The sequence below is a fragment of the Monodelphis domestica genome, chromosome 3 (assembly GCF_027887165.1).
Source record: "Monodelphis domestica isolate mMonDom1 chromosome 3, mMonDom1.pri, whole genome shotgun sequence".
Taxonomy (NCBI): domain Eukaryota; kingdom Metazoa; phylum Chordata; class Mammalia; order Didelphimorphia; family Didelphidae; genus Monodelphis; species Monodelphis domestica.
In genome coordinates, this window is record NC_077229.1 from 368,488,314 (window position 1) to 368,514,675 (window position 26,362).

At 35.6% G+C, this 26,362-nt stretch overlaps 1 protein-coding gene and 1 long non-coding RNA gene across 4 annotated transcripts in view; one reads left to right on the forward strand and one right to left on the reverse strand.

Moving 5' to 3' along the window:
- The window catches only part of CDH18 (cadherin 18), a 1,512,838-nt gene that overhangs the window by 219,494 nt on the left and 1,266,982 nt on the right, over window positions 1–26,362 (forward strand). The gene's annotated exons all lie outside the window — the stretch shown is intronic.
- The window catches only part of LOC103100803 (uncharacterized), an 89,375-nt gene continuing 73,895 nt past the window's right edge, over window positions 10,883–26,362 (reverse strand). Inside the window, exon 4 of the long non-coding RNA XR_008917783.1 lies at window positions 10,883–12,617. This is a non-coding gene — a long non-coding RNA (uncharacterized LOC103100803). The remainder of the gene's footprint in view (window positions 12,618–26,362) is intronic.

Sequence of the window (26,362 nt, forward strand, 5' to 3'; positions counted from 1 at the left end):
GCCTACAGGGGTGTTATAAAGGTGTGGGGAGAGGAGGGAGAGAGAGAGAATGGAGTCCTCTCTCTAAGGCAGGGACAAAAGAGGAGGAGGAGGAGGTGTTCTTGTGGTTAAGCCAAAAGGGAGGAGGATGAGTTTGTCTTTTCCCCCATTCAGCCCTCTCTGACTAAGCTCCCTCACTATGGCTGCCTTTTGATTCTCAACTGTCAGGCTCTCCTAAGGTAACAAGCTTCTTTCCTCTGGGAAGAGAGAGGGCATTTCTCTCTCCCTTCTTCTTGAGCTGCCTTTCAAAGAAGCTTGAGTCAATTTTGGGTCCTAACAACAGGTTTATTTCAGGATAGACAAGGATAAGGGACAAGGCAGAATGGAGGGTAAATTGGGGTTCAGGAGGGAAAGAGGGAGAAAGGAGTCCCTAGCTAAATAATACCCTTCCCCCAAAAGTTAGGTAACTCAGGTCTGGTGATCTGAACTCTGAGGGGGTCAGAGTAGTGAACCCTAGCTTCTTGGCTGGCACTGCAGGTGTCCCCAAGTTCAGGGTAAAGGGAGATTGTTTATTTTATTTATTTATTTTTATTTTTTTAAAACCTTTATCTTCCATCTTGGAATCAATATTGGGTATTGGCTCCAAAGCAGAAGAGTGGTAAGGGCTAGGCAATGGGGGTTAAGTGACTTGCCCAGGGTCACACAGCCAGGAAGTGTTTGAGGCCAGATTTGAACCTATGACCTCCCATCTCTACACCTGGCACTCAATCCACTGAGCAATCCAGCTGCCCCTTGGTTATGTTATTTAGAGTTCAGATAAGTAGGCAGTGGATTGTTTCCAGGACTGTTCACTTGTAGTGAACAAGAGCATGATAACAAAATCCTCAAACTTGCATTGTCCACTCTTCTTGCATTGTCCAAAGTATCAACAGCTGTGACAAGGAAATCACTTAAAGACTGATATATATTAATTTAAGGTCGCCAAGGAATTCAGCTAAGTAATTCCTTAATGAAAACTCAAGTCAGCAGTCAACCTTTTATGAAGTTTAATTACAAACAGGAGGAAGAAAGGTATTAGAGAGAGAGAGAGAAAAGGGAGAGAAGGGAATAGGGCTTAAATACCCCCTCTGTTTAGGCTGGGCCAAAAGGCCCAAGCCCTTAGATAGCTGAGGCAAGAAAAGAGATCAGTCCCTATCACTCACGTGACCAAAATGGAGAAACAGTCTCAGGGGCCTCCACCTCCAGCTTCCTTCAGAGCAAGCTTCTCAGAGCACAACCTCTCAGAGAAAAACCTCTCCAACCTCCTCTAGTCCTCAGACCCTGCTATCTTTAAGGAAACCATCCAAGTTTCCTCCCCTCAGTTCTCACATCTACCAATCACTGTCCATGTCTTCCCTGTGCCAATGGTGGCTCTAGCTTAACCCAGGACTGCCCAGAGGTCTGTGGCTTTGCACATGTCTGTTGAAGATCATATTCTCAAATAATTAAATTTTGATCTATGCTGCAGCCCTTCCTAAATCCTGTTAGGACTGAGTAGGGTGGAGATTGTATCAATTCTAAAATCAATCATGACTCAAAGAACTTCCTGTTCTATGCTTAAGCATAGGTCAAAGCCCTTTCCATTGTTTAGCAGAAGGTTTCTGTCCTAAAGTAATCTTAAGAAGGGAGGAGGAGGAACATCCCATGCCAATGGGGTTCACATTCCAATAGAGTTCCCACTATCAGTAGGAAATTTTTCAAGTATAAAATTTCCCAATGGTGAAATTTCCAACATTTATAAATCTAAGAATTTTTAAGGTTTACACAGCCTAGTAATTTCTTCAAACTTAACCACAAACTATTCTGAACTCCTCAGCAAAAGATTGTAGATGCCTAGTTCAACTGTCAAAATGTAGATCTACCTAGAACCCTCTTAAATGAGATCATGACATAGCAGTGACAATGGGTTTATGAAAGCTATGATCTTGGGCAAGTCCTTTGACCTCCATATAATAATTTTGCTTGTACAGAAATAATGTTACAATATCTGAAATGTCAAACAGGCAGATGGCACCACAATGGTACTGGGTATATCAAACAAGATTAAAATTTAATTGTAAATATTAATGAATGATACAATAAAATATAGAAATTATTACATTTTAAAACTAAACCAATATGAGGCCAATATTTAAATTGATTTGTGGCCTTTATTTCTTTTTTGAATATAATACCACTTTACCAGATGACCTTTGAGTTGCCTTTTAAACCTAAAATTACATTCATTGACTAAGGGAGGAAAAGTCCATAGCAAATGACTTCAATTTTTTTTTCTGTAAACATTTTGTCACTAATTTTATTTAAAGTATGTCTTAAAGCAAGTCCTATTCAAATTCTAAATGTAATAATAGTCCTTTATCTAAATTCCAAATTAATGAAGGATTAATTGATGAAAGCTAATTGGAAACCACTTTAAAAATAAGAGAATACAAATATATATATATATACATATATATATAATTGATTTTTGCTAATGGAGGAAAAGATATTGACCTTTAATATATGTATCAAATATCGCATCTGCTATACATACTATCCTCTGTTAAAAAGAGTATATACTTAATAAGCACTAAATTTTAGAATTTGTGATAAGAAAATATATATGGTTTTCAGTAAGCTGGCTAATTTGTAATAATTTTTCATACAGGGCACTATTCTGTGTGTAAGGGGCAAACAGAAAATATAGTTCATGACTTCAAAACACTTATAATTTAATGATGAAACTAGTAAAATGAATGGAAATCTAAAATGACTTTTGTCTTAGCATTTATGATGTCATTTTCAAAATTACAACTGAGATTCAATTTAAGAATAATCTTTGATTTTAATTGTGATTTTTTCATAGAATATTATAAGTCATGTCAAGAAACAATCTTCTATACCAAAGTAGCAGGATACAACATAAACCCACATAAGTCGCCATCATTTTGATATATTTCTAACACAACTCAGCAGCAAGAGTTAGAAAAAGAAATTCCATTTAAAATCACCCTAGACAATATAAAATATTTAGGAATCTATTTGCCAAGACAAACCAGGGATTATATAAATACAACTACAAAACACTTTCCACATAATTAAAACTATATCTAAATAATTGTAAAAACATTAATTGCTCACAGGTAGGATGAGCTAATGTAATAAAAATAACAATCCTACCAAAATTAATTTTCTTATTTAGTGCCATACCTATCAAACTACCAAGAAATTTCTTTCCTGAATTATAAAAAGTTATAATAAAGTTCATTTGAAAGAACAAAAGATCAAGAATATCAAGGGAACTAATGAAAAAAAATGTGAAGGCCTAATAGTACAAGATCTTAAAAATCAAGCCATTCTCCAATTGATAAATGGACCAGGGACATGCATAGGCAATTTTCAGATAAAGAAATAAAAACTATCAATAAATACATGAAAAGTGTTCTAAATCTCTCATAATTAGAGAAATTCAAATCAAAACAACTCTGAAGTACCACCTCACACCTAGTAGAATGGCTGATATGAAAGCAAAGGAAAGTAATAAAGGTCGGAGGGGACATGGCAACATTTGGAAACTAATGCATTGCTGGTGGAGTTGGGAAATGATTTAACCATTCTGGAAGGCAGTTTGGAACTATCCCCAAGGAGCTTTAAAAGACTGCCCTTTGATCCAGGCATACCATTGCGGGGATTGTACCCCAAAGAGATAACAGGGAAAAATACATGTACAAAAATATTTATATCTGCACTCTTTATGGTAACAAAAAGCTGAAAAATGTGGGGTTGCCCATCAATTGGGAATTGCTGAACAAATTGTGGTATCTAATTGTGATGGAATGCTTTTTTGCTGAAATGAATAATGAACTGGAGCAATTCCATGTGAACTGGAACGACCTCCAGGAATTGATGCTAAGTGAAAGGATCAGAACTAGGAGAACATTATACACAGAGACTGATACACTGTGGTTCAAAGGAATGTAAAGGACTTCTCTACTAGCAGCAATGCAAAGATCCAGGACAATTCTTAGGGACTTATGAAAAAGAACAGTATCCATATCCAGAGAAAGAACTATGGGAGCAGAAACCCAGAAGAAAAACATGATTGATCACATGGTTCAATGGGGATTGGGGATGTTGACTCTAAACGATCACTCTATTACAAATATTAATAATATGACAATAGGTTATGAACAATGATACATATAAAATCCAGTGGAATTGCTCATTGGCTCCGGGAAGGGAGAAGGAGGGGAGGGAAAGAACATGAACCAAGTTACCATGGAAAAATATTCTAAATTAATTAATTAAATTTTAAAAAATGATATAATCTCCCAAAATGAGACACAAATAAATACATGTAGATGACTGTTAGTTATTTTATGGAAGAAATAATTAAAAGTAGTCTAGTGAAGACACATGTATTGCATATTATTATCAAGGTAGCTGTATTTTTTACTGCCATTTCCCTTCTAACAGATTTAAGCAAAATAAACAGAAATTGATATGAAAGCATCCATATGATATCTTAGTCCCCTGCCTTATGGGATTTTCAACTTGTGCACATAAGAGTATTAAATATTAACATAAAAATAGAAAACATCACATAAATGAGAGACTGGTTCTACTAAATAATTTTAGGCATGGTCTAATAGAAAATGCATTACTCAACTAAATTTTCTTTGGAAAGGAAAATAAATCTGTACATTTCCTGAAAAATAATAATTATGCCAATCCTTTATTATGATAGTTTGTCAACTATTACTGTGCCTTTGAAATATAATCATTGGAAAATGCTTTCATATATACTAATATTAGCAATATTTAGTCCATTAAATCTAGTCATTTTAATTTCAAAATGATTTTACATTACTGATAATTCACTGTGAATATTTGTAACTTGTAGGTATTATAGAGAGAATATATACAGAATTCAAACTGAAAAATGAATTTTCTTTATATCATGAAGGTATAGCTATGTGACTCAGTACATAAGAATGCTAGGCCTGCAGTCAGCAAAACCTGAATTCATAACCAGCCTCATATTCTTACTAGCTAGGTGGCTCTGTGCAAATCACTTAATCTCTATTTGCCTTAATTTACTGAAGAAGGAAATGAAAATGCAGTCTGGTATGTTTAACAAAAGCAAATAAACATATAAAAACCGTGAACAGTATGGTCCTTGAGGTCATGAAGAGTCAAACATGAATTAATATTTTTTACCACTAGATGGTTTAGTAGATTATGCCCTGGGCCTGGAGTCAAGGATACCTGAATTCAAATCTGGTCTTGGGCACTTACTAGCTCTGTTATTTACTACTACTACTACTACTACTACTACTACTACCTTAAGCAAGTCAATTAACCCCATTTACTTCAGTTCCTCATATGTTAAACTGGAAAAGGAAATTACAAAATTCACCAGTACTTTTGCCAACAAAAACCCAAATGAGGGTCACAAAGAGTCACACACAACTGAATGATAGCAAAATAAGTCATGAAGTATTCTAGCTACTCCACTTTGCAATGATTTTATGATACATTCAAGTCAATTCGATAAGCAAGCTAATTCTAGAGCCTTCTGAGATCCCAATAACACAGAAGATTCTGGCCTAATTATACTGACAAGAAAAAAACAAGTAGATGAATAATTACTTTTGTCCTGTCTAATGTCTACTGAACAAATAAACTATTGTATAGAATATTTAAATCAGCATATAAATTAATCAGCAAAGTATATTAAACACATCCAATTTGCCAGACATTATGCTAGGCACTATTTGATACAAGGAGAAAAATGAAATAGTTCCTGACCTCACAGAACTTGTATCTTTTTGGGGGAAGGTTCTGCATGTGATTTTAGAAAAGATGGCTATAGGAGATTCAGGAAACTTCTGATTTGAAGAAGATGTAGTAGCTTCAATAGGCACTATAAATTAGAGTGAATGAAATTAAAGTTGAATAGAGGAAAGACAGTGGACCATATTGCCTTTAGAAATTAAAATTTTTAAATAGCCAAAAACTTGTATAAAACAAAACCAAACTATCTATCTATCTATCTATCTATCTATCTATCTATCTATCTATCTATCTATCTATCTATCTATCTATCTTTTTGTATGTCTATCTCTCTATATAGCTGTCTATCTATCTATATGTGTATATACATATATATTTCCACTATTATGCTCATATAAATGGAGATTCAAGTCAAGGAACATCAGTCTTCACACTACATCACAGGAAAGCAATTCTTTTTACAAGATACATTCATTCATTCATTCAAGTCTATCAGAAGAAATCAAGAAAGGCCTGTAGTCAACCTATTTTGGTAAATTAAAGGGAAAACTAGAACAAACAGCATAAAGGAGAGGCAGATATGAAAGGCTTCTAACCTATATTGATATGATCAAAGATTTTTTTAAACATCTATTTGCTATTTATGAGTCTCTGTGTGCATACCCATGTATTTACTCCTATACCTACCCCTATATACCATTTTCTTATTTAACTCAATTTCTTTTTTAAAAAATTAAATCTATATTCTTTTTAATACACTATATTTTTAATTTAAGGTAATTTTTAGTCAATTTGGAACATTATTCCTTGTTTACAAGAATTATATTATTTCCCTCTCCTCCCCCCACCATGCCCACAACCAATGCACAATTTCACTGAGTATTACACTTGTCCATGATCAAAACCTATTTACATGTTGATGTTTGCATTTGGAATTTAATTTAGAGTTTATATCTCCAATCATATCCACCTTGACCTCTGTAATCAAGCAGTTGTTTTCTTTGGTCTTTCAACTCCCATAGTTTTTCCTCTTAATGTGGATAGTGTTTTTTCTCATAGATCCTTCCAGATTGATAAGGATCGTTGATTGCCACTAATGGAGAAGTCCATTACATTCAATTGTACCACAGTGTATCATTATCTGTATAGAAGATTTTCCTGGTTCTGCTCCTTTCACTCTGTATCAATTCCTGGAGGTCACTCCAGATCACATGGAATTCCTCCAGTGCATTATTACTTAAAGCACAATAGTATTGCATCACCAACATATACCACAATTTGTTCAGCCATTCCCCAATTGGAGGGCATCCATTATTTTCAATTTTTTTGCCACCACAAGGAGAGCAGCTATGAAGATTCTTGTAGAAGTCTTTTTCCTTATTATCTCTTGGGGATATAAACCCAGCAGGGTTATGGCTGGAACAAAGGGCAGTCTTTTAGCACCCTTTGGGCATAGTTCCAAATTAGCCTCCAGAGTGGTTAGATCAATTCACATCTCCACCAGCAATGCATTAATATCCCAATTTTGCCAAATCCCCTCCAGCATTCATTACTTTCTGTTGCTGTCATGTTAGCCAATTTGCTAGGTGTGAGGTGATACCTCAGAAATGTTTTGATGTTCATTTCTCTGATTATAAGAGATTTAGAACACTTTTTCATGTGCTTATTAATAGTTTTGATTTCTTTAAATGAAAATACCTATTCATATCCCTTGCCCATTTATCAATTGGAGAATGGCTTGTTTTTTTTGTACAATTGGTTTAGCTATTAATAAATTTGAGTAATTAGACCATTGTCAGAGGTTTTTGTTATGAAGATTGTTTCCCAGTTGGTTGCCTTCCTTCTAATTTTGATTGCATTGGTTTTGTTTGTGCAAAACTTTTTTTTTAATTTGATGTAATCAAAATTATTGATTTTACATTTTGTGATTTTTTTAAGCTCTTGCTTGGTTTAAAAGTCTTTCCTTTGCCAAAGATCTGACAAGTATACTATTCTGTGTAAACCTAATTTGCTTATAATTTCCTTCTTTATATTCAGGTTATTCATCCATTCTGAGTTTATCTTGGTGTAGGGTGTGAAGTGTTGATCCAAACCTAATCACTCCCATACTATCTTCCAATTTTCCCAGCAGTTTATATGAAATAGTGGATTTTGGTCACAAAAGCTGGGATCTTTAGGCTTATCATAGACTGTCTTGCTGAGGTTATTTACCCCAAGTCTGTTCCACTAATCCTCCTCTCTGTCTCTTAGCCATTACCAAATTGTTTTGATGACCACTGCTTTGTAGTATGATTTGAGATCTGCGACTGCAAGGCCTCTTTCCTTCACATTTTTTTTTAAATTTCCCTGGATATCCTCAATCTTTTCAAATGAACCTTGTTATGTTTTTTTTTTCCTAAAGTCAGCAAAAAAGTTTTTTGGTAGTTCAATGGGTATGGCACTGAATAAGTCAATTAATTTGGGTAGGATTGTCATTTTTATTATGTTAGCTCATCCTAACCATGAGCAACATTTTTTTTTGCAATTGTTTAGATCTAGTTTTAATTGTGTGGAGAGTGTTTTGTAGTTATGTTCATATAGTTCCTGTGTTTGTCTCAGCAGATAGATTACTAAGTATTTTATATTGTCTAGGGTGATTTCTAATTTATGCTGCTGAGATGTGTTGGAGATATAGAGAAATGCTGATGACTTTTGTGGGTTTATTGTGTATCCTGCAACTTTTCTAAAGTTGTTGATTCTTTCCACTAGCTTTTTGGTTGATTCTCTAGGACTCTTATGTAGACCATTATATCATCTGCAAAGAGTCATAGCTTGGCCTCCTCATTGCCTGTTTTATTACCTTCAATTTCTTTTTCATCTCTAATCACTACAGCTAATGTTTCCAGTACAATGTTAAATAATAGATGTGGAAAAGGGCATTCTTGTTTCACTCCTGATCTTATTGCGAAGGCTTCTAGTTTATCCCCATTGCAGATGATGTTTACTGATGGTATTACATATATACTGTTTATTATTTTTAGGAAAGCCCTTCTTTTCCTATGCTTTCTAGTGTTTTAAATAGGAATGAGTGTTGTATTTTATCAAAGACTTTTTCTGCATCTATTGGGATTATCATGTGATTTTTGTCAGTTTGCTTATTAATATGGTCAATTTTGTGGATGGTTTTCCTATTATTGAACCATCCTTGCATTCCTGGTATGAATCCTTCCTGGTCATAGTGAATAACTCTCGAGATGACTTGCTGAAGTCTTTTTTGCTAGTATCCTATTTAATATTTTTGTATCTCTATTCATTAGGGAGATTGGTCTATAGTTTTCATTCCCTATTTTTGACCTCCCTGGTTTCAAATCATTACCAGATTTGTGTCATAAAAAGGAATTTGGTAGAACTCCTTCTTGATTATTCTGTCAAATAGTTTGTATAATATTGGGACTAGTTGTTTTGATAGAATTCATTTGTGAATCTATCTGAACATGGGGATTTTTTCTCAGGGAGTTCTTTGAGGGCTTGTTCAATTCTTTTTTTCTGATATGGAGTTGCTTAGGAAATCTATTTCTTCCTCTGTTTGTATACACATTTAAATTTTTGTAAATATTCATCCATATCACCTAGATTGCCATATTTTTGCCATATAATTGGGCATAATACTTTTTAATGATTGCCTTGATTTCCTCTCCAATAGAGGTGAGGTCTCCCTTTTCATATGCGATATTGTCAATTTGGTTTTCTTCTTTCCTTTTTTGAATTAGATTGAACAGTACTTTGTCTATTTTATTTGTTTTTTTCAAAGTAACAGCTTCTAGTCTTATTTATTAAATCAACATTTCATTGACTTTCAATTTTATTAATTTCTCCTTTGATTTTTAGGATCTGTAATTTAGTCTTCATTTGAGGAATTTTAATTTGTTCACTTGGTAGTTGTTTTTTTTTTATTTGCATGCCCAATTCCTTTACCTATGTCCTCTCTAGTTTGTTAATATATAAACTCAAGATATAAATTTCCCCGAGTACTGCTTTTGCTGCATCCCATAGGTTTTGAAAGGATGTCTCATCATTGTCATTTTCTTCAATGAAATTATTGTTTATATGATTTCTTCTTTAATCAATTTTAGAGAATCATATTGTTTAATTTCCTCTTAATATTTTATTTGCCTCTCCATGTACCCTTACTAATTGTTATTTTCATTGCATTGCGATCTGAGAAGTTTCATTTATTATTTCTGCTCTTTTGTACTTGTTTGCAACGTTTTTATGCCGTAATACATGGTCAATTTTTGTAAATGTAACATGTGCTGCTGAAAAAAAAATGTGAATTCCTTTTTGTCCCTATTTATTTTTCTCCACTTATCTACTAACTAATTTTTCTAAGATTTCATTCATTTCATTCACTTCTCTTACGTCTTTCTTATTTATTTTTTGTTTTGATTTATCTAGTTCAGAAAGAGGAAGGTTCAGGTCTCCCACTAGTGTAGTTTTTCTATCTATTTCATCCTTGAGCTCTACTAATTTCTTCTTTAGAAATCTGGATGCTATGCCATTTGGTGCATACATGTTGAGTACTGATATTTCCTCATTGTCTATATTGCCTTTTATGAGTATGTAATTACCTTCCCTATCCCTTTTAATTAGATCTAATTTTACTTTGGCTTTGTCAGATATCATGATTGTGACTCCTGCCTTCTTTTTATCAGTTGATGCCCAATAGATTTGGCTCCATCCTTTTACTTTCAGCCTATGCTTATCTAACTTCCTTATGTCTGTTTCTTCTAGACAGCATATGGTAGGGTTTTGGATTCTAAACCACTCTACTATTTGTTTGTGTTTTATGGATGAGTTCATTCCATTCACATTCAGAATTATGATTACCAGCTGTGTATTTCCCAGCATTTTGATTTCTACTCCTAGTCTTGACTTTTCCTCATTCACTATTTCCTTCTACACCAAAGTTTTGGTTTTTAATCAGTCCCCCTAATTCCCACCCTTTTTTTACTTCCCTTTCTATCCCTCCTCCATTCTAATCCCCCCTTATTTTCTTTACAGTCTTTTTAACCTACCCCCACCCTCTCCCTCCTTGTACTGCTTCCTTCCCCACCAGTCCATTTGTTACCCTTCTAATTCCCTATATGGTCCCAATGGATTGGATTGTTCTTCCCTCTTTGTGTCAATTTCAATGCATGTTCAAGTTGAGTATTTCCTACCTCCAACCTCTTTACCCATTCAGTGTATTGATGTTCTCCCCCCTCCCATGATGTGCTTCTTTGTGACATATAAACTTACCCCCTTCAGTTTCTTTTCCCATTTCTTTTAGTATTAACCTTTTTTTTAGCTCTAGCTGTATATATATGTATATATACACATATATGTATTTATGCATACATTTATCTATCTATCTATTTATCTATATCAATATATCAATATCTATATCTATATATCTATATCTATATCTATATCTATATCCAGGCTTTTACTTTTGTCATGGTCTTCTGGTAGACTAATGATTCTTAAGTTGTCTCTCCTGGAACTATTTTCTAATTCTTCTGTTTTGTGAATGACATGCTTAATATTTTCCCCAAGTTTTTCATTCTTTCGATTTTGTTTTATAGGTTCCTGCTGCCTTGTGAAGTCACTTGATTCTAGTTGTTATATTCTGGTTCTTAAAGACTGGATTTCATCCCTGGCTTTTTGGTCATCCTTCTCCTTCTGGTTTGATTTTCTTTGGAGGTCATTTTTCATTCTCTGTGCCTCATCTTTCATCTCTTTTGCTTCATTTTCAAACTGGTTGATTTTGGCTTTGACTTGTTTTAGTTCAAGTGCCTCTGTTTCCAATTGACTTATCTTAGTTTTTAAGTTCTTTTCCCAATTGTCTTCAGCCTCTCTTAATTGTGTTTTGAATTATATTTTGAGTTCTTCCAAAGCCTGTGTCCAATTCACTGGTTTTTCTGTTTTATTGCTTGGTGTTCCCTCCTCCTCTGTTCACTTTGCTCTTTGTTCATTGTTTGTATAGAAGCTGTTGATTGTAATTTCTTTTGTTTTTTTTTCTTTTTCTAGTGTTTGCTCATATTTACCACTTCTTTACTCCCTACAGTTGTCTGTACTCTTTCTCCTCTCTTTTATTTTTTTTGGGGGGGGTTGGGATTTTCTGTCAGTCTTTCCTCTTGGAGTTTTGTCAGCAAGTCTCTCAGTGAAGTCTATAGGGTAAGGGTATTGGAGCTTTTGCTTCCCTGCCCTTTTGAGGCTTTGATTGCATTAAAGTCTAGCAGTCTATGTGGGAGGGGTGTTGTAATTGAGCTTCAGTGCCCTCTGAAGACTTTTGATGGGATTAATTCCAACTTGGTTGGGCTGTATGTGCCCTGAGGCCAAAACCTCCTGGAAGGGGGTAGCAATATGGAGGGTCTTCACTGCTCCAACTAGGCTGCCCACTCTGTGCTCCTTCTCTATCTTCTTCCCCACCACCTGTGTTGGACGCTGTGAATTTGGCACAGGTTTGCTGCAAGGTACTCCTTCTAGACCACCTCCTTTGCCCTCCCAGAGATTCCAGCTGCTGCTGGAGGCTAAGGGCTCTAAGTGGGGAGGGGTAAGGGGGGTCCTGGGACCTTCCTTTTTCTTCCCCTTAAATCCATGTATTCTTGAATTCTGGCTTTTGTGGGGCATACCGTTTAAATTGAATCCAGCAGGAGGGTTCCTTGCCTCTGTTTTGTTGTCAGGTTTGATTTTCAGTTCCCTAGGAGCATTGAGTTTGTAATCAGTAAGGAAGGGATTTCAGAGGTCTGAACCCTTGCTGCCTTTATGCCACCATCTTGACTCCACCTCCAAGCTTTAATACACTATTGATAGGAAAAAAAAATAAAAATAAAAACCTCAGTATATAGCTGCATAGTCTGGTAAAAAACCCACACTGGTGTAATATTTAGAATTGGTCTGACTAAATATATGAATTAAAATAATTGAAGCATTACTGTTTATAAAAATAATTATTTCTCCAGTCAAAATGACTGTAAGCATCTTTTATTTACATCAAGGTAGAGCTATGAAATATAGGAAAGGAGTAGGAAAACATCACCTAGTTACAAATAACCTAAATCCTAGACTGCAAATGTGGATCTGAAAGTGAGTCTCACCAAAATCCAAAGTCCTAATTAGGACATTGAAATCTGAAAAACCAGGAGACACTCAGTGGACTCGCAGTCCACTGAGAATCTTGAGCATACACAAGTCTAAGACCACCAAGAACCTCACTAGAGATCATATTGAAGAGAGTGTCCCAATGAAGTAACAGCTGAAAGCAAGAGCACTCACCAAAGAGCCGAGGAAAAGACTGCACAATCTTCTCTGTCTTGTCTCATCTTTTATAGTCCATTTTCCACATCACTTCCTGTCTCTCTCCCACTTGATGGCAATCAATCACAGCCTCCCAATTTGCCTAACACTGACTAAGGTGGGACAGTGCTTGTGGACTTCATGGTAAGTAACTTGTGAATTCTTTTAAGTAGTGACCTACCAAGTGATAAGTAGGGGCACTTCAAATTCTTGATTGATCAAATTAAAGGTTGCTGATTAATTACATTAAAAATAAAAAAAGAGAGTTTGAATTCTCTTTCACACTGACCATGTCCAAAAATATGTCTCTTTCTGTCTTTTAAGTTCATCATTTCTTTGTCAGGGGGTGACATGATCATTTTCAATTTTTTTTGGAATTGTAGTTTGTCACAGAATTGATCAGTTCCACAGTTTTTCAAATTTGTTTTTTATATAAAACTATATTAAATAGTTTTTTCTAGTCTTGCTCATTTTCTCTGTACTAGTTTGCAAAAATACTACTAGTTTTCTCTGATCTGTCCATTTCATCATTTATGCAATATATACCTCATGTTTATATTTATACTATATTGATATTGATATTAATGATGAATATATGGTAGTCATATCCCTTACATTCTTATGTAACAATATGTTTCAACCTCAATAGGAAGACTTAGTTTCCAATTTTTGACTGAAATGAAAAGTCCATATATCTTGATAAAGATAAAAGTTAACATTTATATAACACCTCCTATGTGTCAGGTACCTCCTATGTGTCAGGTACTGCATTAAACTGTATAAATATTGAGGTAGACAATATTATTATTTCACTTTAATGAATGAAGAAACTGAAGCAAACAGTAGCTAGTTGGCATTAGCATCAGACAGCTATCATGTGTCTGGGACCAAATTCGAACTCAAATCTCCCTCACTCCATGTCTGGTTTTCTATTCACTTTCCTCTCTCACTGGTCCAGACCTTCAACTTTATTTTATTTTAAATTTTATTATTTCTATATTATTTTATTATACCCATAAGTGGAACTATGTAAATAACCACACATAATTTAAGGGGCATGAATATTATAATACATTTTATGTAATTTTTCCAAATTTTTTTCTATAATACCTGAGCCAATTTACAGTTCCAACAATAGTGGACAAGTGTATTTCTTTTCTTCCAGCTCCTTCACCATTTGTTATTTTCCTATTGTCATCTTTAATAGAAAGGAAGGTATAATCTGGAACTTTAAAGTTACTTTAATTTTCCTTTTATCTAATTAACCATTTAAAATATTTTTCATATGGTTGTTAATACCTTGAAATTCTTCCTTTTACACTGTGCCCACACTTTAACTATTTATCAATTTGAGAATACCTTAGTCTTCTAAAATTGAACCACTTTCTAATATATCTATGTTATGAGACCTTTATAAGAAATAATTGCTACAAATATTTCTCAGGTGTTTGTTTTATTCTCATATATTTTACTATATTAGATATGTAGCTAAACTTCTTCATAATCATGTATGGTGGTATCACTTTTTCCATTGACAAAAGATCATTAGAATTCCAAAGTTTTTAGCATTTATTATCCAGCTAATATTTATGAGGCATTTGTACTGGTCATTGGGGTTATAGAGATATAAATGGTCTCTGTGACTAAGGAATTTACAGTTTTCTCAAGCTTAGTAAACAGTTCAATGAATTGCTCTGGTTACAATTAAACTCTTGATGACCAACTTTTGGTGATGAACATCTCACATTTAGTTAGCTAGGTGTGTCCTCAGTCGACAGGTATAATATTTGTCACAGCTTTATATAACCAATTTAATTGAGCCAAAACAAAAGATGTTATATGCTTCATATAGAGTAAGGTACAAGGAAGTCCTGCATTTAACAAATGTTAAACAGCCAAAAGTCCATTTTGCTTTTTGTGCAGAATGGCATCAATCCCTGTAGGATTGGTTTAGTTTCTTTTACCTTTTTGTGCTCATTTGGCCTTTTGCAAATCAAGTTCTATGCTCCTTTGGGGTCCATTTCTCTTTTGATTAGACATAGTCATTGAGCAAAAGTCTCAGAATATTTAAATAACTACTGGTAGGTTGCCTTAGTCCAAAGCTTTTGGGGTATGTTTTTATATGCTAGGTAAATGGACATCTTAGCTTAATCTATTGCAAAAAGTAAAAATAGTTAAAAAAAACTTTTCAATACTAGTGATGTGTTTCAAAGGCAAAAAAATGAGGAAAAAATGAAATACTGTATGACACATATAGAAAGAAAACAAAATATTAAAATGTATACATTTCACAATTACAGAGGTAAAGTATAGAGATTAGTTTTAAAAAAAGATTCATTTCCTCTTTGACTTATCATGATCCTCAGTGTGAGTGCAAATAAGGTAGATAAAACAATGTGAGTGCAAATGAGGTAGAAAAGCAATAATACATTCAAGAAAATTTTTTTAAAAAGTTAGAAAAGGCACAAAATGTTACAAAAGGGACATCATGTCAATATAGGTCACAAATACATACTTTCTTCTTTGAGGTAGTATATGTGTTGCCCTACAAGGAAATTTTTGCAAATACAAGGATCAACCAAATAAAGTACAACAAAAATAGTACAAATCCAGCAATAAAGAAGTCTAATCACAATCAATAGTCAAAATGCAATCATCAACAGAAGGTATTCATTTTACATGGCTACAATGAATCCATGAGCCCTTCACTCCAATTTTTATGGCTGTTGATATAGTTAGTAGGACCTCGAATGATCCATCATAAGCAGGTTCAGTCGACCCAGTGTGTTGAAAATTCTTTATACACACTATCACCTGGATTTAAAACACCTTTTTGAAAAGCAGATCCAGAGTCATTGAGTTCTTGCAATTTTTTTTAATTCCACTTTAAATGAGTGTCCATGCACATTTTGCCAATCATGGTCTTAAATTCTTTATTCATTCTTTTAACTTGGTCAGAGCTCTGGGGATGATATAGTGTATGAAATTTAGGAGTTATCCTCCCAAAATGAATAAATTTGTGATAAAATTGATTTGGTAAAATGACTTCCTTTATCTGAATCAATATGTGCTGGCAGGCCAAAATGAGGAATAATTTCTTTCAAAAGGACTTTGGCAACAAAAGCCACTGTGACATGAGCAGTAGGAAATGCTTTAGGCCACCTGGTGAATTGATCCACTATGACCAGACAAAACTTATACTGTCTAGCTTTTGGTATAGAGATAAAGTCAATTTGTAGGTTCTCAAACAGTGTGTAATCAAGAGGATGTGCACTAAAATCTTTTCCTTGAAAGGCATGTTGATTAAAGGCCTGGAAGTTAGAACAAGCTATACATACTTTGGAGGCAATTGTAGTTATTCCAGATGCTATCCATATTCTTTTTAACAAAGTCTACATTTCCTTGAGTGTCAAAATGGCCATGTTTATGAATGGAGTGACCAATCTGGTTATAGAAAGCTTTAGGGAGCAAGGATTTGCCATTGGATGATACCCATACTCCATTAATCTGTTTTGCTTTGAATCTTTGCTTCCATTTTTCCACTTCCTTGTCATTATAAGAAAGGGATTAATCCAAATTATCAGTAATTGTTAGTGGCATAATTAATCAGGTCCTTCTAAAGCTGCTAGTTTGGCTGCCATATCTGCTTGGCTATTTCCCCTGGAGACAGGGTCAGTGCCACCTGAGTGTGCAGAGCAGTGAACAATAGCTTTGCTTTGGGGATCTGGATGGAAGAAAGAAGTTCAGTAATAAGGTTTGCATTAGAAATACATTTTCCAACTGCTGTTAAGAAGCTCCTCTGAAGCCATACCATGCCTTTGGCGTGACATATGCCAAAGGCATAATGGGAATCTATGTAAATTGTGACTCTTTTATCCTTTGCAATGATACAGGCATATTTCAAAGCTGTGAGTTCTGTACCCTGTTTGCTTACATTTGAGGGCAAGGAAGCTGCCTACAGAGAATCAAATTGGGTAATCACCTCAGGTCCTGTATAGTGCACGCTATCCTTTATAAATGAAGAACCATCTGTAAATAATATTAAATCCAAATTATCCAAAGGGGTGTCCAGTAAATTATTATGAGGTTTATCAACAATGGACACTAAAGATGTACAATTGTGTAAAGTTTCTCCAGAAGTTGGCAAATCAGGGAACATGGTTGCAGGATTAAGAACTCCACAGCTTTTTAATGTGATATGTTCATTGTTCAATAAGGTTATCTCATACCTAGTAATCCTTTGGTCAGAAAATGCCTGTGTCCTATGTCTTAATAACAATGCCTCAACCTCATGGGGGCACATTATGGTCAAAGGTTATCCTAATAACAAATCGGCAGATTTGGTTACCATAAGGCTGTTGGAGCCTCTCCTCTAAGGCATGGTGGTGCTCCAGCAACTACTAGTTCAAGATGGAATGATTAATAAGCTACTGGGCATTGAGCAGCTCCCAAAAGTTGAGTTAGAACACCTGAAGCTACCCCTTTCAGCTCTTGAACATATAAGGTAATTATTATAATTTGGGATGTCTAGACCAGGGGCAGACAAGATAGCTTGTTTTGAACTTGAAAGAGCTGTTAGGTGTTCTATTTCTAAATTCAGTGGTTCAGGGACTGATTTTTTTTTATAAGTGCTACAAGTGGCTTAGTGATTTCCTCATAGCAAGGAATCTACTGCTGACAAAATTCTGTTGCTCCAAGAATAGCCTTCAATTGCGTTTTAGTGGTAGGAGTGCCAAGATTTTGGATATTTTCAATATTTTTCATCATAATATCATAATTTGATTATGATTATTATGATTAGATTATGATTAGATATGATTAGAAGATTAGAAGATTATAATGATTAGAAGAAATAAAATTGGACCCAGCAGTTAGAATGAAGTCTAAATATTGTACCTTGGGGAGACACCACTGAACTTTGTCTTTGGAGACCTTGTGGCCTCCCTTATGTAGTTCTAAAAGAAGGTGCTTGCTATCCTCTTGGCATTCTTCAGCATTTGGTGAAGCCAAGAGCAAAGCATCTATATACTGAATTAAATGTCTGTATTTAAGTTTTATGGCATCTGTATCAGCAGTTAAGAATTGTGTGAACAGGGTAGGGCTATCCACAATCCCTTGTAGCAAATGATCCCAGGTCCCCTGGAAGCCTTTCCAGGCAAAAGCAAAGATACGCCTGGAGTTCTAATGTATAGGTATATAAAAGAAAGCCAAGCACATTGTGAATCTTAAAATTTCTTAGACTCTATCTTGGAACATTATCTTAAGTTTACAGTTAAGGTTATTCCCCATTTAAACAATGGAGGTACTTGGTCAGGAATGTATTGGGAACTCTAACATTACTCCACCAATACTAAGGCATACTTTAGGGGAAGATAAAGCTGTAAACTCCCAATGAGAAAAAGTCTCCAACCCATACTTATACAAAAGATAGAACCTTAAGCTAGTTCTATTTTTAGATCTAATACAAAAGGGTGCTAAGTACCTATGAAGGTCAAATTAATCACTAAAAGGTCAAGCAACTTACAAAGGGCAAGATTAGCAAATAGGTGTGAAGTACTCAGAAGATATAATCTACCCAGAGAAGGTGAGAACTAAAAACTAAGAATGGGCTGTCCTAGGAAAAGCATCTACTGTGATTTGTAGACCTAAAAATTTAGGAGAGGTGACACAATAGAAAATTTTCTTTAAAAGGAAGGAGCTGGAGGGCTCTGGAATTAGTTGAACTTTGGTAGCTAAATTAGAGATCAGGAGTCAGAGGAGGCTGTTTGGTCTCTGAACACTAGAGTTTTGCTTGGAAAAATCTTGTGGTGAGTGATTAAAGACTGACTTAGTTTCTCTCTTAAAGAGAAAGGCCTAGGTCATTGGCCTAGGCCCTAGCCTTTTCCTACTATTTCCTCATACTTTGTCTCTTTCCCTTTCCTTAATTCCTTCATTTATATTAATTAAAATCTCCATAAAACCCACCTGACTTGGGTATTTCATATTTGGGAATTTTTCCCATGGCGACCACGTATTTTTGATATAAAATCAAGACACTAAAAATTATCTTTATAGTTTGGACAATTCACAGTCTTGAAACCCATATTTTTGTGGTCAGATATACTGCTGTAAAGTATTTAGCTATGCTAGGAATAGAAGAAATAACAGTATTTATGTTATAAACCACAGGGTTTCTCTTTATAACATAACTGTTCACAGTTCTTAGATCCAGCACAAATCAATAGAGATGCTTGCCATCGGTCCCCAGTTTTGGCTTTTTAACAGGCAGGATGGGCATATTATATTCATATTGACAAGGAATTATGAAGCCTTGGTCAATCAGGGAATTTGTGACAGTTGCAATAGCATCAATTGCCTCCTTCGAAAGGAGGTATTGAGGAATGGAAGGAGGTGGACTAGATTTTGTTTGAATTTGGACAGGGACAGCCAATTTAATTAGGTCAACATCAGAAGATGATGTGGCCCAGAGAGACATAGCTATATCAGTTGGGATCTGAAAAATAGGAGTGTCCTTTGTTTCATGCACATCTGAAAGAAGTACAGGGAGTAAAGTTAATGATTCCTCCGGCAGGTCTAGTGGCATAGAGCCATTGGGAGAGCAAGTTATTGTGGCCCTAAGCTTGCATAAAAGATCTCTCCCCAGAAAATTTATACTGTAGCCAGGCATTAAGAGAAAAGTGTTCCACACTAAGGAGTCCAATGGACAATCTTCTAGATGAAAGTTTGGGAACCTTTAGGGGTGTCCCTGATACCCCCATGACATTAATTGAGCCAATGGAATTGAAATCTGAATAAGATATTTTCTTCAATATAGATGGGAAGCTCCAGTGTCCAAAAGAGAATTATAATAGGTGTTACCAACCTTTAATGTTACATGGGGATCATCAGTATGGGGGGGGCAGTAGATAGGGACAACAAGCCATAAGATGTCAGGGTCTGAAAAATCAAAGGTTATATCCTATGATACCTGTGTCCCAACCCCCCTTCCCCTCATATACTTTCATAATATTTAAGTAGTACTTTGGGCTACTCCTCAGATGTAGTAGCACCCTGGGTGGTTCAGGGAAGAGATCCTCTAAAGATATACTGCTGTGGGGTCATTTGGTATGAGGTGACATGTGCCTGTTTTATGTCCCTAGAATTATTATTATCAGGCCTAAATGATGGCTCCTGAAATTACCATTGTAATTATTATTCCTATAATTGTGTCTTTGAGAATTTCTACAGTGGGTATTATTTCTTATTGTCTTGAGTAAATTCCTACAATTCATCATTATGTGGCCCTTCCTCTGACAAAAGTATCAGGTAAGGGACTGACAGGTTCTTGGAGAGGGTCTAGAGCCACAGGTTGAGAATCATGCCCTTTTTCTTGGATATCAAACCTATACTTTAAAGATCTGATTTCTTTATCCAAGATTTCTATTACATAATTAGCCTCTTCCTGTTTTTCTTTTTGGCCTTTAAAGACATAAGCAGTAGTTTTCCTCAACTCTTCAAGACCCATCTGAGGCCATTGTGGGCAATGAGTCTTAAAATAATCGTAGACCACCTTGCAAGAGTTGTTGACAAAATGTCTCTTTATTTGCTTAATATTTTTGTCTTTAGAAATATCAAGTTCTAGGTACTGACCCCCAAGCTCAATGAACTTATCCATGAATTATGAGGGTGTCTCATCATCAGAGTGTCAAAACCTTTCAAATTTTGACCATGCTTCCTTATACTCAGAGAATTCTCACATAGCTATTATAATGGCCTCCCTACAATGATTTAATTGCAACCAGTCCTCAGGACTGTTATAATCCCATGCAGGATCCTGAGCTGGACAGTGTGCTGCACCATGCCCCTGAACCTTGTTAACATGAGAGATTATCTTATTTTTCTCACTTTCTGTTAGAGAAGCATTGAGCAAATTCTCAACACCCTAAAGGATGGGTCATATTGATAAAAATTATCAACAATTTTCTTGGTCACCACCAAAGGTTTGCATTCAAAATGAGGTATATTATATTTCAGTTCTCTAATTTCTTGAGGGGTAAAAGGTATATAGTGTCTTAGAGTCAGCACATTCCCATTGCTTCCTATTTGGGGCACTTCCCTTAAGGGGAAAAGGTTTCCATAGGAGTCATTTGATGGCTGTGATTCTTTAGAAGTTGACTGTGAGGATACCGAGGCAACATGAGTATGAACAAGTACTGTAGCAGCATAAGATTTCTTTGGGACTGGGGCTGGTTGTGGGGTGGGAGAAGGGACAGGAGAGGATGGGGGATTAGAAGAATGATCATGGCAGGTAAAATCAGGCAGGAATTACAGAGCATGAGAGAGATTTTGCAGAGTACAAGAGAGAAGGGTCTGTTCATGATGCATACAAGAGGGGTGTGTCATCTCCATTTCAGGAGAAATAGAATTGTCCTTTATTTATGGTTCAGGAACAGGCTCACAAAATTCAGACTTGTTTTGGATGGGATTAGTACCTTTCATTAGATTATGTAAGTTATGTTCGTATTTTCCAATTGAATTTGCCTATGATCCTATATTTCTGCTTTCATCTCTTGTATAGTAGCATTTTTGTTTTAATATTAAAGATCAGAAAAACAAAATATCTTAGAAGTACAAGGAGAAGGAGGGAATTCATAATTTTACATGCCTCTAACTGGGCAAAAAACAGAAGTATTTCATGCATGGTAGCACTTATGCTGCTTAGCATTTTAATTAAAAATGTATATTAATTTATTTTTAATTATTATTTTTTATTATTATAAATGGCAGGGATAGAGTGAGAGGTATTTAGCTTATTTATTTTATTTTTATGATTTTATTGGATTTTTATTCCTAAAAAATTAAAAAAAAATTATTTAAGTATTTATTTGTTGCTCCCCTCTGGTGGCAGCAAACAGTCAGTGCAGCTAAGCAGGAAAAGGGGAAAAAAATTGTGTTCAATATTGACCACTAGTTGCCAAGAGGGGGCACTACAACTGGGTGTGGTTAGGGGCATGGTTTGAGGTGTGTTTCAGGGTAAGGGGTGTTGTAAGGGACTGTCAGAAACCAAAATGGAGGATATGACTACACAAATGGGTGGGAGATTGAGAGAGATGGAAGTAAGACAGGTTTGGTAAATCAGGGAAGTGGCTTGAGTTGAAAGAGGGCCAGGAACCTCCCTGCCAAGGCAAAAGGGCTGGTAGAGGCTAATAGACAACCAGGTGCCCAGTGGGGAAAATGGGCTTTCCTTCTGTTCTGGCCTGGGGCTGGGGGATTGGGGTGAAAGAGTGTCAGGATTCTCCCTGCCTAGGCAAAGAGCAGCCCAGCAGGGAAAAATATTGCCTTCCCACACTGGCCTGGGGCTGGATGGGGCAGGGTGGCACCAGAAAACAGCACTGAGGTAAAGCAGTAAAATGAGGGGTAGAACTGGTAGGAGCAGCAGTTGCTTCAGCTGGAGCTAGGCTGGAGGTATTTGGGCTGTGCATGTTAGCAGAGGCTTGAAACCATGGGGGAGGGGGAGGCCAAAGCCTGGCCACTCCACCAGGGTCTGGGTAGCTGGCAGGAGCAGCTTTTGGTTCCAAACCAGTAGCAGTTTTAAACTGTGGAGTTTGGGCAAGCTGGTGCTTTAATGCCAATTGCTAACAGCTACTGGAAGCAGCTGCTTCCAAAGTGGGGAAGGAGAAAGCTAGCCTGCAGCCTGGGCAGAACCTGCTGGCTTTAAAAAAGAAAAAACGCCCTGAGTTCTAAAGTCCCTTCATAAGACAAAAAAAATGTAAAGATTAAAATTAATATTCAATACTCCAAGAATTATTTTAATATTCTTCATTAAAATCCACTTAGAGCGAAGAGAAATTTTAAAAAAATCAAATAAAGGATAAAAAAACACTCCCTTCTCCATGTTGGTACCAGCCAGAGAGAGGGGCCTTCCAAGAGAGACCACCAGTGTGGAGGAAGTCAAAACTGAATACCAAATTAACCAATGACACACAACAGGAAAAGGAAAGGGGGATTGTGGGAAATGTAATCTCTAGGGATCAAGATTCTCAATCAATACAATATGCTAGACCTAATATTTACTGGCTTGAGATTTCCAGAGTTCAATATTATCTCCATGTCATGCTGAGCTTTGGAGAAAGATTTTGTAGAATATTAAATTCAATGATAAATTCTTCATTTATAAAATTGAACTTGATCTAAGAGTATTTCTTAATTATAAGAAGTCAACCTAATCACTTTTTTCTCATCAACTGAGATGTAATCTATTCCATTTGACAGACTGCATACTGTAATTGCATGTATCTTTATGAACATTCCATATGATTACTGCTTGCCTTCTAAATAGATTAACCTTTCAGGCCAGATGGGCATTTCAACTAAGGCTTAATGAAGTTCTGATATTTTACTGTTGACAGTTATGATTCAGTCCTTGACTATATTTAGAACTGGCTATTTCAATTTTAATTTCTCTCTTATAGATAATAGAACACTGCACTGAGACATGTTAGAAATAAGGAAAAATGCAACTGTGTTGTCCTACTCTATCCATTTTTTGAAATACTTTAAGTTCATTGTGTTTTGTATCAAACTTTAAAGTTGAAAAGAATATAGATGGAGAAATGAGAGGGGAATAAGAAATTATGTAGAAACTGAGACCTAGATCAATTAACTGACTTGATCATGGTTCCAAAGGTAAGTGACAGAAGTGAGATTTCAACTTGGGCCCTTTGGCTCCAAAATAGACATTATTCCTATAAAATTGTTCCAGAATAGAGCATTGGGTTTGGAATCAGGAAGATTCATCTTTATGAGTTCAAAGCTGACTTCTGAGACTTACTCACTGTAGACACCAGAGAAATCTAAGCTTTGGTTGCCTCCGTTTCTCATCTATAAAAAGAGTTAATGAAGAAAATAGCAAACCATTCTAGTTTCTTTCCCAAGAAAATCTTCCAAATATGAGGTAAAAAAGATGCAGATATGACTAAAACAACTGAACAAAATTAAGTAATACATAATTATAATATGATTAAATAACTTGGATATGAAGTCTTTAAGGAAAGTAGTTTTCAATTTCTCAGCTATAAAACTTATATTCAGTTTCTGGCATAACATAGTTTAAGGACAACATTCTATGATTTAGTTAGGTTAGATGTCTCCATTCCATCTTTCCTGCTAAATTGTACATCATTACACCTCCTGATTATTATATAGCAAAGCTGACTTTTCTCAGTATTCCTCACTTATAGTCATCTCCTTTCATTGTTTCTTATTCATGACTTATAATTTATTTTTTGTACATGTTTCTATTTTCTTTTTTAAAATATTATTTTTATATTTGGTCAATTTCAAACATTATTCCTTGGAAACAAAAATCATTTTCTATTCTTCTCTCCCCTCCTGCCACCCTGCCAATAGCTGACGTGCAATTCCACTGGGTATTGCATGTGTCCTTGATCTGATACCATTTTCATGTTGTTGGTATTTGCAATACGATGTTCATTTAGAGTCTACATTAACCAATCATATCCCCTTCACCCCTGTAGTCAAGCAGTTGTTTTTCTTTAGTGTTTTTATGCCCACATTTTTTCCTCTGCATGTGGATAGTGGTTTTTCTCATAGATCCCTCCAGATTGTTCAGGAACATTGTATTGCCACTGTATCAGTCTCTGTGTACATTGTTCTCCTGGTTCTGCTCCTTTCGCTCTGCATCAGTTCCTAGAGGTTGTTCCAGTCCCTGTGGAAATCCTCCAATTTATTATTCCTTTGAGTACAATAGTATTCCATCACCAACATATACCACAATTTGTTCAGCCATTCCCCAATTGAAAAGCATCCTCTCATTTTCCATTTTTTTGCCACCACAGAGCGCAGCTATGAATATTCTTGTACAAGTCTTTTTTCCTTATTATCTCTTTGGGGTACAAGCCCAGCAGTGCTATGGCTGGATCAAAAGGTAGACATTCTTTTATCGCCCTTTGGGCATAGTTCCAAATTGCCCTCTAGAATGGTTGGATCAATTCACAACTCCACAAGCAATGAATTAATGTCCCAACTTAGCCACATCCCCTCCAGCATTCATTACTTTCCTTTGCTGTCATGTTAGCCAATGTTAGGTGTGAGGTGATACCTCAAAGGTGTTTTGATTTCCATCTCTCTGATTATAAGAGATTTAGAACACTTTTTCATGTGTTTATTAATGGTTTTGATTTCTTTGATTGAAAATTGTGTATTCATGTCCCTTTCCCATTTATCAATTGAGGATTGGCTTGATATTTTGTACAATTGATTTAGCTCTTTGTAAATTTGAGTAATTAGACCTTTGTCAGAGGTTTTTGTTATGAAGATTGTTTCCCAGTTTGTTATTTCCCTTCTGATTTTGGTTACATTTGTTTTGTTTGTACAACAACTTTTTTAATTTGATGTAGTCAAAATTATTTATTTCATATTTTGTGACTCTAAGTCTTGCTTGGTTTTAAAATCTTTCCCTTCCCAAAGGTCTGGCATGTATACTATTCTGTGTTCACAAAATTTACTTATTGTTTCCTTCTTTATATTCAAATCATTCACCCATTCTGAGATTGTCTTGGTGTAGTGTGTGAGGTCTTGTTCCAGACCTAATCTCTCCCATTCTGTCTTCCAATTTTCCCAGCAGTTTTTATCAAATAGTGGGGTTTTGTCCCAAAAGCTTGGATCATTGGGCTTGTCATAGACTGTCTTGCTGAAGTCACTTACCCCATGTCTATTCCACTGATCCTCCTTTCTGTCTCTTAGCCAATACCATATTGTTTTGATGACCACTGTTTTATATTATATTTTGAGATCTGGTACTGCAAGTCTGTAGTCTTCTACTCACAGGATCGGCCAGTCCTGTGTGATCCTACTTGGGGTAACGAAAATGAGGGTAACAAAAGAGAGAATGGACACTATATGAAAAGCATAGTGACAAATTTATTTGCTTCACACAGAGTTTATATAGGCAAAAACCACAGAAATTTATGACTTTACATTCCAGGAACCCAACCTTGGTTCAGGGATAGGTAGGTGTTCAAAGGTTAATCCACATCTTTGTCTAATGCAAATCCAAACATGGGGAAGAGGAGGCTTGCCTTATCACAATTTGCTTTTCACTGATGCTATCATGCTTCCTTTGTGTTTACTGTTCCAACCTTGGTCCCCAGATGGGTAAAGGTTAATCCACATCTTTGTCTGATGCAAAGACAAACAAGGGGAAGAGGAGGCCCACCTCTACTACACAAGTCCATCTTCCTTTGTATTTTTT